Source organism: Pipistrellus kuhlii, unplaced genomic scaffold (assembly GCF_014108245.1).
Source record: "Pipistrellus kuhlii isolate mPipKuh1 unplaced genomic scaffold, mPipKuh1.p scaffold_m20_p_39, whole genome shotgun sequence".
Lineage (NCBI taxonomy): Eukaryota > Metazoa > Chordata > Mammalia > Chiroptera > Vespertilionidae > Pipistrellus > Pipistrellus kuhlii.
In genome coordinates, this window is record NW_023425539.1 from 661,840 (window position 1) to 677,305 (window position 15,466).

General features: G+C 43.8%; 1 non-coding gene across 1 annotated transcript; it reads left to right on the forward strand.

Annotated features, from left to right (window-relative positions):
• Nucleotides 1–3,894: 3,894 nt before the first annotated feature.
• LOC118702633 lies at nucleotides 3,895–4,001 on the forward strand. Its single transcript, XR_004982793.1, has one exon. It is a non-coding gene; the product is annotated as a U6 spliceosomal RNA (small nuclear RNA).
• Nucleotides 4,002–15,466: the final 11,465 nt, after the last annotated feature.

Here is a 15,466-nt window from a genome sequence, read left to right on the forward strand (position 1 = left end):
AACCGAGACTCAGCTAGGTTGTATAATTTGTCCAAGGTGACACAGCTAAGAAATATCAGAGCGAGCGGTGGCCTCTGTGTCTTTGGCTTGAGAATCTATTCATAATCACTATGCTATACCAAAATACTACTATCCGCTGGGGAAAGAGACAAATATTCCTGGAAATCTGAGAGTAAGGTCCAAACCAGCAAGTGTAATCTCTTTAAACTTTATATTTTACACTTAAACTTCATTATGTCACTTTCTGTCTCATAATGCATGTACATTTGTTTGAAAATAAAAGCATGTGAGTTATTTCCCATCAAGTCAAATGAAGGCTCCAGGAGAATGTCCCGTGTCTGTCCTGGGGCTTCCTGTGTCCTGGGCACACCGCTGTGTATATCCACAGAGAACTGTTCGCCCCCGGTTGAGAATCACAGACAAAATCCCCATTGATTCTGGCATTCTCTGGTAGATCAACTAGGCCAAAACGTTTTCCTAAGATCCTGAAAGACATCAAACATCAGTTAACTCTGGTCTCGTCCCTGGTCCAGTTCAGGGGCTATATTCTTCCTCTTAAGCAAAGCACACCGAATGGCCTGACTGGTGACAGCTGACTGATTGGCGGCCCTGCTGGCCAGGGTATGACATTCCTCAGGCTGGCCCCAGCTGACCCCGACATGGTCAACTGTTCCTCATAGCCCACAGCCCACTTTCTAGGAATTCACACATAGTGACTGCTGCAATGATAGAGTTCAATCCCACACACAGTTGTTAAATACACACAGTTGTTAAATAAGTGCAAAAGTTCATCCACAAAAAAAAAAAAAAAAAAAAAAAAAAAGTGGGGGATAGTGGTTATGGTTGCACAATATTGTGAATGTAATTAAAGCCACTGAATTGCACACTTAAAAACAGTTAAAGTGGCAAATTTTGTGTTACATATTCTACCACAGCAATAAAATGACTTAAGAAAAACACAAATTTATTCACAGGTAAACAATATTTTGTCTGGGCCTCAAGGATATTCTGGGGTGGGGCATGGTAACTGTTTCAGATGAATGGAACTATGAGCCCAGGGGAGAGCAAATTTAACCCGGTAACCCCTTGCTGAAACCCCTTCAGTGGCTCCCCATTATTCTTGGGATAAAGAGCAAAAGTCTTAACAAGCCTAGGAGGCCCTATGTGGTCATCTTTCGGATTTCATGTTGTGCCACTTCTCTCCTTACTTTTCCTGTCACAGCCACCTGGCCTTCCTTCTCTTCCTTTCATGCCAAGCTCCCTTCCACCTCAGGGCCATTGCAAAGGGAATTTTTCCCTTTTGCTTGAAACCTTTTTACATCCCACTTCATTCTTGGCTCACTCAACTAAAGCATTACTTCCTCCAGGCCCGGAGCAGCGGCTGCCAGGCTGGGAGCGGCCAGGCCCGGAGTGGCCGGGTCCGGTGTGGCCAGGCCTGGAGCAGCAGCAGCCAAGTCCAGAGCAACTAGGTCGGGAGCGGCAGTGACCAGACCCGGAGCAGCTGGTTGTGGAACGAACCAGAGCAACAGAGGCCAGGCCCGGAGCTTCCAGGCCCGGAACAGCTCGCTCCTCGCCTGCCCCTGCCCCACGGCTGCCTCTCAGACATGGCTGGAAACTTTGGTGGGAACTTGAGGGTCTGCTGAATCAAGTGATGAAGGCTTAGATCTGGATGTGTTGAGTTAGTATAGGGCTGGGGTGTTGATCTGTGAGTGCCTTGGGTGGGGCCTGGATGAGGCTGGTTGACCTATTTGGAAATGTCTTTTGTGTGAAATGTATCATTGGGCATGTGGAGGTATTATTGATATGAGAAAATGCTAAGTAACTGATTTACTATCTGAAAAGGGATTTACTATTGGGGAAAGGGAGGGAGGAAGAGACTGAACATAAACTGCACCTATGGATGAGGACAATGGGGGATGGGGAGGGGGCGGAGGGTGGGGTGGGAACCTGGTGGAGGGGGGAAGAAATGAGGAACCTTTGTAATAATTTGAACAATAAAGATTGATTTAAAAAAAAATAACAACAGGAACAATAAAATGGCAATAAATACCAAAAAAAAAATTAAAAAAAAATAAAGCATTACTTCCTCAAAGAAGCCCCCCAGTATGGGGCAGATTCCATGTTATATATATATATATATATTGATAAAACCATTTATCTCCCTGCTATAACTGAAAAATCACACACAACCCCCCCCCCCCCCCTCCAAGTCACAGTGGTTTAAACAAAACTAAAGTGCATGTCTTTTTCACATGCAGAAGTCCCGGGCTAATCCATGGTGCCTGGTACCCAGGTTTTATTTAGTCTTGTTCCATTACACATGGCTTTCATTCCCAAGGTCACCTCATGATTCAAGAAAGCAGCTGGGGATCCAGCCATTATGTCCACATTCCCACAATCAAGAAGAAGAAAGAGGAGAAAAGGGCAAGCCTCCTCCTTTAAAGACATTTTCTGGAAGCTACTGTATACATACCATTTCTGTTACTATTGGCCAGAATTTAGCCACAAGACCACCTCTAGATGCAAGAAGGCTGATCAATGTATTTGTTATTCCAGGTAACCATATGTTTACCTGAAAGTGGACATTTACCTATGCTACTCATAAAGGGAGAATGGATATTGAGGGACTACTAGAGTATTTATCATAATAGTATTAATCTTATTTTGTAATCATATATTTATTTAAGGTGATTATTCAACTGAAGTATTTTTCCTCATTAGATTATAACCTTTATGAGAGCTGGGCCTTGTCTGCTTTTGTTTATCATCATATCCCCTGTGCCTAGCACGATGTTTGCACAATAGGCATTCCACAAAGATTTGTGGACTAAATATGGAAAGCATATATATATATTGATTTGAGAGATGAAAGGACAGGAAGAGAGGGAGAGAGAGATAGAAAGAGAGAGAGAGAGAGAGAGAGAGAGAGAGAGAGAGAGAGAGAGAGAGAAAGAGAGAAACATCAATGATGAGAGAGATCATTGATTGGCTGCCTCTTGCATGATCCCTACAGGAGATCAAGCCCACAACCTTGATTGGAATCGAACCTGGGACCCTTCAGTCTCCAGGCTGGGCTCATAGGAGAGAAGAAAGAGGGGATTTGCCCAGGCAGCTTATCTTGTCTTCCTTAGGCCGTCTGCCTCCTGTGGGGTTGGGAGGGGAGAAGGTCCTGGATTACCTAGAATAGATATTGTGCTTTTGTCCTGGTCCCTGGATTCTTTAGCAGAGATCCCATGCGAACACCAGGTCCTGGCTGTCTCCTGTACCTCTCCCACCTCCAGCTGCGGTTAGGGCACTGCTGGGCCCCAGTGGGATGTGCCTGGACCGGATAATGAGTGGACAGAACCATACCCTGGGATTCTTTCCTTCTCTACATTCCCAGTTCCATCCTCTGGCCTTGGAGTTCATGCTGCTGATCAGCCTCAGCCATTCAATTTTCTGTGGAGCAAACCTCTGCAATGTGGCTGCCTGAGGAAGATAAGACTGTCAAAGACAAAGGAAGGTGTTGGGAAGTCCTGTAGTCATTCAGCCTGTGTGGACAAGGGACTTTCTCTGTGCAGAAAATTGAATTACGAGGGGTTTACAGAATAGAGGGGAAACTCATGATTTTGTATACTGAGTTCTATACTGTTTGAATATTCTACAATCAGCAGAGAGCACTGCTAGTATTGTAAGTTTAAAGACTTTGAAAAGAGAGCCCAAGGTCTAAACCAGAGGTCGGCAAACTCATTAGTCAACAGAGCATCAATGCCTGACAAAAATGTGGCCCAACCTAGACTAGACCAGGAAGCAGGGATACAATTGACATCAGCAGGAGGAGAGAAAGCCACGGTAGTGCCACACCTATTTTTTGGTCAGTAAAAGGAATTTTTAAAAACTATTTAAAATGTTATTGTGCTCGCTTCGTAGCACATATGCTAAAATTGGAACGATACAGAGAAGAATTAGCATGGCCTCTGTGCGAGGATGACACCCAAATTTGTGAAGCATTTCATATTTTTTAAAAAAAGTTATCTTTAATAAATAATATAGGTACAGATTTTTCCTAAAATCTAAAAAGTAAAATAGAAGAAAAAGCCTAAGGAAAAACAGAAGCCCTCTGTTCCCCCTACCCTAGCCCAAATCCAGCTCCTCAGATCCAACACTTTTAACTCCTTTTAGCTGCTTTTTCTGTATTTACACCCATCACGCCCCCCCCCCCCATGTCTAATAACAAACTTACATTGGTATTCCTTAAATTTTCACTTACAGTCATTACCCAGAGGCTTCCTATTATGGAATTGGAGGATTTACGTTTTACTTCACCCCCTTCTCAATGTCTTTTAACACAAGTTTAGTTAAAAGTCATACTTCCTGCTTTTAATATTATGACTATGTAAATATCAATGACCACAGACCCAGGTACATATCCTTTGAGTTAATTTTACTCTTTTTGTCTCAGCTCAGCTTTGTTTGAATCTATGAGCTTCCCACACCCTCCCAGGACTCTGTAAACCCCTCATAATCCAATTTTCTGCACAGATAATCCCTCAGACAATCCCTCAGTTTTATTTTTCCTTATGTGACCCCTCCCCGCACCTGGACAGGTTGCTCTCTGGTCCTCTGCCAGGCTCCCTTCCTGAGGTTTTCCTTTGCTGACCTCCTGGGAATTAAAGAGAATTGTTTTTTTAAACTATTTTTGTATGATTTCAAAATTTTATATGATTTCTACTTGTTCACTGTAGAAAAAAATGTAAAGGCACAAGAAAGAAAATAAGGTGATGTATTTATTATTCTTCTGCACAAACATAACCATTAACATTTTGGCATGTATCTTTCCAATCTTTTTTATACATATTAATATACATCAAAGAGGGGGAAATGCAATCTGGAAAACAAAACCCAGGGCTGCTGCATTTCTGCCCCTGGGAGAGAGTAGCCCGATTCCTATCAGAGCCAGGATTCTCCTGTGAGGGAAAATAGCTCTTGGGCCCCATGAGCCAATGAATATCAAAAGTCCTTCCCCAGAACATGGTTGAAAAAGACAGGAGAGCCGAAACCGGTTTGGCTCAATGGATAGAGCATCGGCTTGGGGACTGAAAGGTCCCGGGTTTGATTCCGGTCAAGGGCATGCATGTACCTTGGTTGCGGGCATATCCCCAGTAGGGGGTGTGCAAGAGGCAACTGATCGATGACTCTCTCTCATCGATGTTTCTAACTCTCTATCTCTCTTCCTTACTCTCTGTACAAAATCAATAAAATATATTAAAAAAAAAAAAAAGACAGGAGAGAAAACATTTTTTAAAAAAACAAAGACTACAGCCCTGGCTGGTGTGGGTCAATGGTAGCGCATCGGCCATGCGCCAAAGGGTGGAGGGTGCGATTGCCAGTCAAGGGCACTTGTGTTCATGAGGCAACCCATCACAATGTGTCTCTAATAATTAATGTTTTGCTCTCTTTAAAAATCAACAGAAAGCCGGGACCGGTTTGGCTCAGAGGATAGAGCGTTGGCCTGCGGACTGAAGGGTCCCAGGTTCGATTCCGGGCAAGGGCATGTGCCTTGGTTGCGGGCACATCCCCAGTGGGGGGTGTGCAAGAGGCAGCTGATCGATGATTCTCTCTCATCGATGTTTCTGACTTTCTATCCCTCTCTCTTCCTCTCTGTGAAAAATCAATAAAATATATATATATTTTAAAAATCAACAGAAAAAATATTCTAGGGCAAAGATTAACAAAAAACAAAGGTTACACTAAAACACTGTCAGTTGGCGGTGATAGGAAATAAGACATTGAAAAATGAAATTTAAAAAATTAAGGAACTGAGCCCAGTGGGAGTGGCTCAGTTGGCTGAGTGTCCCCCTGGTCAGAGCACATACATGGGTTACAGGTTCCATTCCCAGGCAGGGCACATAAGGAAGACAATCAATGTTTCTGTCTCTCTCCCTTCTTTTCTCTAAGCATGTCCTCAAGTGAGAATTAAAAAATAAGATAAATAATTTTAAAAAATGATAACCATTAAAAAAAATTAAGGCATTGAAAAAACCGAGAGAGAAGGGTCTATACCCATGTTGCCCAATGTAGTAGGCACTAGTCTCATGAAGCTATTTAAATGACATAAAATTAAAAATTCAGTTCCTCATATGCCCTAGCCACATTTGCAAGTACTCAACAGACACAAGTGGCTAGTGATTACCTCATTGGTCAGCAGAATATAGAACATCTCTGTCATCACAGAGTGCTCTATTGGATTGTACTGGCTCTCACACAGATATAAAGTTTGCAATGCCTGGGCCAAATTTAGTTCATAGCAGTAAAACATGATGATTAAGAGAGTAGTCTCTAAAGGCAGAAGCCTGAGTTCAAATCCTGCTCTGCCACTTATTAATTAGAGGATTTTGGACAACTTAATCTTCTTGCCTCAGTTTCCTCATCTGTAAAGTGAAGATAATGATAGTAACTACTATAGAGGTTGTTATACAGACCAAATAATTGATACTTATAAAGTGCTGAGGAAAGTACCTGACACATAGTAAGTACTTATTAAATATATTTCATTTGCCTGTTAGTTAATAACAAATGAAATTAAAATCAAAGTTAAGATCTGAGCCCTAGCAGATTTGGCTCAGCGGAAGAGCCTGCAGACCAAAGGGTCCCGGGTTCGATTCTGGTCCAGGGCATGTACCTTGGTTGCAGGCTCCTCTTTATCCCGGGCCCTGGTTGGGGTGTGTGCAGGAGGCAACCAATCAATGTGTTTCTCTCACATTGATGTTTCTCTCTGTCCTTCCCTCTCTCTTCTACCCTCTCTAAAAAAAATCAATAGAAAAATATTCTCGGGTGAGGATTAACAACAACAACAATAAAATTAAAATCTGGGTTTTTGGCCCCCCCCCCCCCCCCTTCCTTTTACAAGGCCTGCAAGCCTGACTCACATCATTCCTGATATACTTCAGGTGGCCAGAACGGAGTGGCAGCTGCCCAGTGAAGATGGAGCATAAATTCCTTAGTTGCCCACCTGTTCTTTCAGGGCAGGTGCTGCATCAGCACCACTCAGAGCAGGCATCGCCTTCTAATTTGCTCTAAGGCTCAGCATAGGCTAGTGGGCAGCCTGGGAAAGGTGGCACACACAGGGACATCAAGCACTGTCTTCAGGAGGGAGATGGCAGGTAGGTATCAAGGGCACTGATATCTAATGTTCAGCGTAAGCTGTCACCCACACGGTGAAGTGTGATGATTCTGTGTTTCCTATCTCCAATAAGGTCTGCTGCACACAAAGATTGGGGTTAGTAGTACAGCCAGGAACAAAAAATGGTGATGAAAACACACTGAAGGCTGAACATGTTTGCAGTCGCTGGAACAATGAGCCCCTGGAAAAATCTTATTTGAGGGTGGAACCAGAGTCTGGGGAATAGAGGCCAGAATCCTTGCATTTGAATAATTAGGAACTCTGAGGCTGGAAATATCGGCAATCTCCCGAGGCAGATATCTGGGTTATAGACTCATACGCCTTGAGGAAAGGGAGCAGAGAATCAGACAATTTGTAATTTCCTTTCATTTCTTAGTATGTCACAGACATCTTTTCATGTCATTCTTCTCTTACATCAGTGATTCTCAAGGAGAAGAGAGGTCATATCAGAATCAAATCACCCAGGTGCCTCTCCAAACCACACCTATGTATTATCAGTCAAGAATCAGGTGAGAGAACAGAATCACTTCCAGGGTTTAAAAGAGAATGAATTCAACACAAAGATTAGACAATGACCAAAAACCCCTGGAAGGGCAGGAGGACTAGGCTTTTACAAGTAACTCCCAGAACGCTCCCAGGGAAGCCATTCCCTTTACGACCTTCAGGAAGGTCGAGTTCCAAGACTTGCTGCTCTAGCTACAATCCAGGTAGCAGAAAGCTAAAACGGGAGGCTGCTGCCACCAGCCCAACCTGGACACTGGAATGTGGGCTGCTGCCATGGCTGTTGCCAGAATTTCCTCTCAACATCCTTGAACCTGGAGAAGGGACATTGGCAACCTCATCTCAAGAACATGGCATGACAATCAATGAAAGAGAAACACCACATGACCTCACTCATTTATGGATAATAAAGAACATTATACAACTGATGAACCAAAAGATAGATATAGAGTCAGTAAAGCAACAAGCAGACTGTCAAATTACAGCGGGGAGGGGAGGGAGATCTGGGGGAGATAACAGATCAACCGAAAAACTTGTATACATGCATATAAGTGCAACCAATGGACATAAAACTCTGGGGAGGGAGGGTATGTATGGGAGGGAGAGGGGCAAAAAAAACATATCAATAAAATATATTTTTTTAAAAAAGAAAAGAACATGGCATGACTGCCTGGCCAGCGTGGCTTAGTGGTTGAACGTCAACCTATGAATCAGGAGGCCACCGTTCAATTTCTGGACAGCAAGTCACATGTCTGAGTTGCAAGGCTCGATCCCCAGTAGGGGACGTGCAGGAGGCAGCCAATAAATGCTTCTTTCTCATCATTAATGTTCCTATACCCTCCCTTCTCCCTTCTTCTTTGAAATTGTATATATATATATATTTTTGAAAATATATATTTGAATATGGCATGACCGCTACCTCACTTCCCCTTTTCAAATCTTGCAGAAATGCATCTAAGTGGCAGATCCTAATTTGCACCCAGAATCCTAGTTGCATGCAACTTGGGAAACGGAGCTTTATCTTTTCAGCCTCTGTAGCACAGGAAGACCACTGGTATCAATGCTGACAATCCATCACCCATTCTAGTCTGTCGCCTCCAGAAAATCATTGTCTGTTGTGTGCAGAGCTATTTTTTCCTCCCTGCGACCCATGTCTCTTTTTCTAAAAATAGCTCCCTGATTTTTCTTTGGAGAATCACCCTTCTCACTTGCACTCCATGTCACTGGGTGAGGCTGAGCCCATACCCCAGTCCCAGGGGAAGGCCCATGTCCCGGCCCTGGGCGACTAGTACACTCCATCTCCTATTCTTGCTCAATGTGTCATCCCTCAGAGAATATGGGAAGGATGGCCATCCCCCTGGAGACACCAGGTAGATAAGGGACAGATAGTTATCTTGGACTGTTGAGACACTTACCAACCTAGAAGCTGGGGGCAGAATACTATGATGCACTGTCACTTTCTGCTCTAAGATTTGGCAATTGCCTGGCCTATCTGATGTCTACAAGAAAAGACAATCCTGATTTGAAATATTCTGCCCTTTAACTAAATGAAGCACTAGATCACACTCTCAATATTTTACTTGGAAAATATAGTCTCCAGAACACTTTCACACTCAGCCTAAACTTCCCCCCAGTCTGTGTGTGTCGCAAGCACACAAACACACACACACACATACATTCTAGTTCTACCTCTCACATTCTCTTAATCTATTCTTTTTTAGGTTGGGGTTCTGTTCCTCAGTATAAACATCCCCAGATACTGGGTCACTCTCTCCAGGAATTGAACACAAGAACACTCAACTAAAAAAGCAATAATAAAGGAGGAAAAAGATGTAGAGATAGTTGTCTGCCTAAGAAGTTCCCGGTGACTGTATGTGCCTAGAGACACAAGCCTGCTTTCTATGGTGTTCAGTCTTGTTTGGCTGTGGGCTTGGGCCATCTATAATGAAAGCAGCTGCGAATAAGAACAGAAGTTTGTCTCTGAACCTGGACAATCAGTGACCCTGAGTACTCTCTGTAGGCCTCTGTTTCTCATTAGTAAAACAAATGGGCCAGGCCCATTTATGTGCTAGTTTTTTTTTGTTTGTTTGTTTTTTAAAAATATATTTTATTAATCTTTTACAGAGAAGAAGGGAGAGGGACAGAGAGCCAGAAACATTGATGAGAGAAACATCAATCAGCTGCCTCCTGCACACCCTCCACTGGGGTTGTGCCCGCAACCAAGGTACATGCCCTTGACCAAAATCGAACCTGGGACCTTTCAGTCCGCAGCCCGATGCTCTATCCACTGAGCCAAACCGGTTTCAGCTATGTTCTAGTTTTGATGATTTACAGTCATGCATTGGGTCAGTGTTGATTTGAAGTTAAGATGACAAAAGACACAAGACAGTTTGCTTTAGAAATACCCCACTTGTTGAAGAAGATAAACAATATTAAAGAGCACTGAGCTAGGAGTCAGGAAACCTGGGCTCTGGTGCTTGCTACGTCATAAACTCTCCATCAGTGGGCAAGTCGCTTGGCTTGTGTGTGCCATAAGGGGAGATGCTTGGAGCAGATAATGTCCAATGGCCTCTGCAGCTCTGAGGGCCTAGATGAGCCCACACGCCATAATGTTTTGTGGGGGAAATAACTCAGAGGGGAACGTGAATGCCCTCAGTGGGTGAAGGGACTGTACTTGAGAGGTTTGTCCTTCTCAGGCATTCGTTGGAGTCTTCCCTGTCCTTTGTGTCTCCCTCACTTCCAATGTCCAGGTTTAAGGGCAGAAGCTGGCACATGTGAGGCTCAAACCAGCGAAACGAGCAGGACCTTGAGTTCTGCTGAGTCCTCCCATGGCCGGAGTCCAAGGGTTGAAGACCAGACTTTCCAAGCAGCTTATCAGGGTACATTACTGGCCCAGCCCAGGTGACTACTTGGCAGTGGACTTTGATCTATTAAGTGTCCCAGAAGTGCCACTTTGGCTGACGCCCTCATCCATACCAGGCCCTATGCTGCAGGGGACGTGTGACCTCCAAGTCTGGCTGAAAGTCAGTAAAGGGAAACTGTCCTTGGAGATCTGCCAGGCTGTGACACTTCAGAGAGCTGTCACATGGCACTTTTGAAAAGAATGTGGACTAAGGAAGCCTGGTGAAAATAGCATAGGGGCTTGTGGGAGGAAGCACAGACAATGAGGGGCGGGTGAATGAGAGAGAGGAATTCTGGAGTTATCCACAAGGAAGAGCAAGGCTTGAGCTGAGTGAAGCGAAACAGGCCTGGAGTCCAAGAAATCTATTTCAGTGCAGCTAGATCTTCATGTGAGTAACAGATTAAAATGTATAAAATAACATTCCAACTAGCCTAATTACATATGCTACCTTTCCGTATTTTCCCCCCTGATTTTAAAAGCAATCCTATATAATAAAAGCCCAATATGCAAATTGACCGAACGGTGGAATGACCAATGGAATGACCAGTCACTATGATGTGCACTGACCACCAGGGGGCAGACGCTCAACGCAGGAGCTGCCTCCAGCCTGCAGGCCTCAGGCCAGCCAAGGCAGGTGCCAGCAGGCCCTCCTGAATGTCCTGCCGGTAACCCCACAAAGGGAGGTGACCAGTGGTGGTGGCAGTGGGGTGGGGGATGGGGCTGGCAAGCAGGCGGCACCAAGCCAGCCAAGGCAGGTGCCAGTGGGGGCCCCCTAATTTTTGTGCACTGGGCCTCTAGTGTAATATAAGGTAAAAAATATGAAAAAGAATAACTGAGAACAAGAAAGCATCTATTAATTCCACCACCTAGTGCTAACCACTATTAATATGTTGGTATATTTTCTTCTGGCCTTTTTTGCATATGTATACAATATATTTTTAAAAGGGGTAATATTGTATGTATTTTTTTCTAATTTACTCTTTTCACTGAATATTTCTTCTCAGTCAATATTGATGCTTGTCATCACTTTTAGCGACTGCACAATATTTCATCATATGGAAGTACTATTTTTTAATTTAATAATCTTTTATCACTAGGTATTTAAATCATGTCTATTTTTAACCATTATAGAGATGCTTCTTTGAACCTCTTGGCACATATACCCTTGCTCATGTGTCCAGTTATTTCCTTCAGATAAATTCCCAAAAGTGGAGGTGCTAGGACAAAGTGTATTATACATATTGACATACTGACAAATTTCCTTGCAGAAAGATTGTAGCAATTTATTCTCTACCACCAGTGTCTGATGCGTGATCACTCTGAGTTAACAACTTTGGCACTTTCTGTATTTAAACTATGGCTGTACATCTCTTCCTTTTTTAAAAGAGCCTCACCAGTGACATTGGTGTACATCTATTCTTTAACATCAAAATTATACCAATTTTTCCCTAGCTGGTTTGGCTCAGTGGATAGAGCGTCAGTGTGGGGACTGGTTCAATTCTGCCACATGATTAGGTTGCGGGCTCAATCCCCAGAAGGGGGCGTGCAAGAGGCAACCTATCAATGATTCCCTGTTATCACTGATGTTCCTATCTCTCTCTCCCTTCCTATCTGAAATCAATAAAAAATACATTTTTTAAAAGTATATTTTATTGATTTTTTTTTTACAGAGAGGAAGGGAGAGGGTTAGAGAGTTAGAAACACTGATGAGAGAAAAACATCGAACAGCTGCCTCCTGCACACTCCCTACTGGGAATGTACCCGCAACCAAGGTACATGCCCTTGACTGGAATCAAACCTGGGACTCTGCAGTCCGCAGGCCAATGCTCTAGCCACTGAGCCAAATCGATTAAGGCTAAAAATATATTTTTTAAAAATTATATAAATTTTATTCTTTGACTCAGTAAACATTTGACTCTGGGAAAATATTTAAAGAAAATACCTAATTACACATACATAAAGGAGGTAGATAGATTGAGGGAGTGGGGCTGTATCTGAGTAAGCCAATTGCTTTGGATAATCATTGTCCCTGTGGATTGGAAAGGGCACCCTTAATTGTGTCAGGGCCTTCTCCCTGTCTCTGCTCACTGAAGGAGGAGGGGAGGCAGTTTCACCCAGTTGCTTGGACAGTGACACTGTTGTATATAAGGTGGCCCTCCTGCTTATTCCCTCTCTAGCCTCAAGAACCTCCCTCACCTTCCCTAATGAGATCAGGCCTTGGCTCATACATAGGGTTGACAGCCCTACCCTGTCTGTCAAAGGTCGCTGGTGACATGCGCCCACGTCTTTCTGCAGCATTAGTTACAAGAAAGGATGATAACCAGGGTGATCTTTCCCCTTCTCAAAATCCCTTTAAATCCAAGACCTCCACACCACTCCTTTTGGATTGTGAGGCTCAACCAGAGAAGAAAATCAACAAAATTGTTTTTAAATTCACAAATTGTGTATTCAAGTATAATACTGAGTGAGGTAGAAAGAGACATGTCAAGACAATAAAAATAAAACACAATTTCCCCCACCTCCACTCTGAAAAGATAAGACTTATTAGAGAGGGAAGATAGGTGAAAAGTTTGAAGAGGAAGCAAAACAGCAGGAACTGTGCACCTGGTTCCATCAAGTTTAATAAACACCCTTGATTCTAGGCAAGGTCTAGGCAGACGGCAAGCCTCATCGCAAATCTTCCCCCTTTAGGGTGCAGATTCTGTGGCAGAAACAACAGTTTGGCATGTCTAGGCTTGAGATCAGAAACAGATTCTCCCAGCTTCTGGGGGTGGGAGGGTGGAGAGAGGACTCTCCTGGCTGAGTTAGGGGATACCACATGGACAGATGAGGCTGTGGCTACACACCAGCAGATTGTCAGCACAGAGGAGGGCCCCTGCCCAACTTCCACTCACATCACCACTACCGCCTTTCTAGGAGCCAGACAGGGATGGCTCACCTGCTATCCTACAACAGAAGGCTGCCATGAGACAAGGCAGAGAAAGCTCAGCAATAGAGAGATGAAGACCAGGGAAGAGCGGAAACATCCTGATTATAATTGAATTTCCCTCGAAGTACCTGATTATGTTTTCTCGCTTCTAGAAATCTGGGGCATAAGAAGGAAATTAATTCAGTTATAGAAAAATGAAGGAAGTTTTTCCCCCTCCCACACCTGAATTCATGCACCTCTGGAATTTGAACTTCCTTTTACAATAGTGAAAATACTGGCGCATCCAACAAGAGGGGAAGCGTTGCAGTGTTATACAGTCCTCTAATGTTCACAAGTACCATGCAACAACATAAAAATATGTTAAGTGGAAACGCAGAATACAAAAATGTGTGTCCTTCCTGATTATCACAGTGTTTAAAAGGAAAACTTAAGAAAATATAGTTGAGCCAGAACTGGTTTGGCTCAGTGGATAGAGCATCGGCTTGAGGACTCAAGGGTCCCAGGTTCGATTCCTGTCAAGGGCATGTACCTTGGTTGCAGGCACATCCCCAGTAGGGGGTGTGCAAGAGGCGGCTGATGGATGTTTCTGTCTCATTGATGTTTCTGACTTTTTATCCCTCTCCCTTCCTCTCTGTAAAAAAATCAATAAAATATATTTTTAAAAATATATAGATGAAATAAAAACTAGGAAATAAAGGTACACAAACATTAAGTGGTTGTTTTCAGATTAGAAAGCTATGGGTTATTTTTTTCTTCCTTTTTTCTGAATTCTCCTCCATGAGCATATTTTTTATAATGAAATTTATGCATTTAAATATATAAGTGTGTATATTATTTTATGCATGGCTTGGTCCACGGCCTAGAGCTTTGAAGAGGTTGGAGAAAGGCGGGGGGAAGGTAAGAAGGATTTTTCCAGGCCCTGTTGAACTTTGTTCCTCTCAGCTACTGCGCTGGACATCAGTTGTCTCCTTCTTCCTTCCTGGTAGATTAATGTTGGGTGACGTCATGGACAGAAGGAGCCAAGAAATGACCGGCCACGCTGAATGAATGGGAGCCTCTGTTCATGAGAATACAGGAGAAGTCATATAGTCAGGGGTTCTCAGAGTGTGATTTTCAGGTCAGCAGTCTCAGCAACTTGTTAGAAATGCAACTCGTCTGGCCCCTTTCCAGACCTACCTGATGATGGCGCCTCAGAGAGGAGCCCAGCGAGGTAGATTCTAACAAGCCCCCCTCCCAGGGATTCCGATGCCTGCCAAAGTTTGAGAACCATTTTTCTTTTTCTAAGTTTTATTTTAATTTATTCATTATTTTTATTTAATAAAGTTTTACTTTTCAAAATGTACGGCTGGTGGGGCCTGGTGCTCACGCATCTTCTCCAGCGGCTGGGCGCCCCCTCCCTCGGTGTTTCCGGTGTGCATGACTGGAGCTCTGTGCGCTGAAGCTATTGTAGTTTAGCAAGTCCTTCCTGAGGAGCTCCCGGGCCGTCCTGGCCGAGGAGCTGGGGTCTCCCGTCTCTCAGAGTCAACGGCGGGGGCCATGATAAGCCCATCGCTGGGGACTTCCTTTCAGTTTGCCATGTGGTGCTTTGTCAGACAAGACTGGGTGATTGAGCTTGCCCCAACTCTCCCTTTGGACCACGCCTTCTTTCTGGCCTCGCCCCAGGTTTGTTCACTGGGCCTTTGTCTTTCCCGGCCGACCTTCCAGCAGCTTTCTTCTTGTCGTCATCCTTGGGCAATGGAGAGAAACCTGAAGATCAGTTGTTACCACTGCTGCCTTGATGAGATGTCGAATAAAAAGGTTAATTTATTTTTAAGATTAAGTTTTTAAAAAATAAATGTTTTATTCCCCCCCCCCCCAATATATTTTTATTGATTTCAGAGAGAGGAAGGGAGAGAAACATCAATGATGAGGATCATTGTTCAACTGCTTCCTGCATGCCACCTACTGGGGATTGAGCCTGCAACCCGGGCAT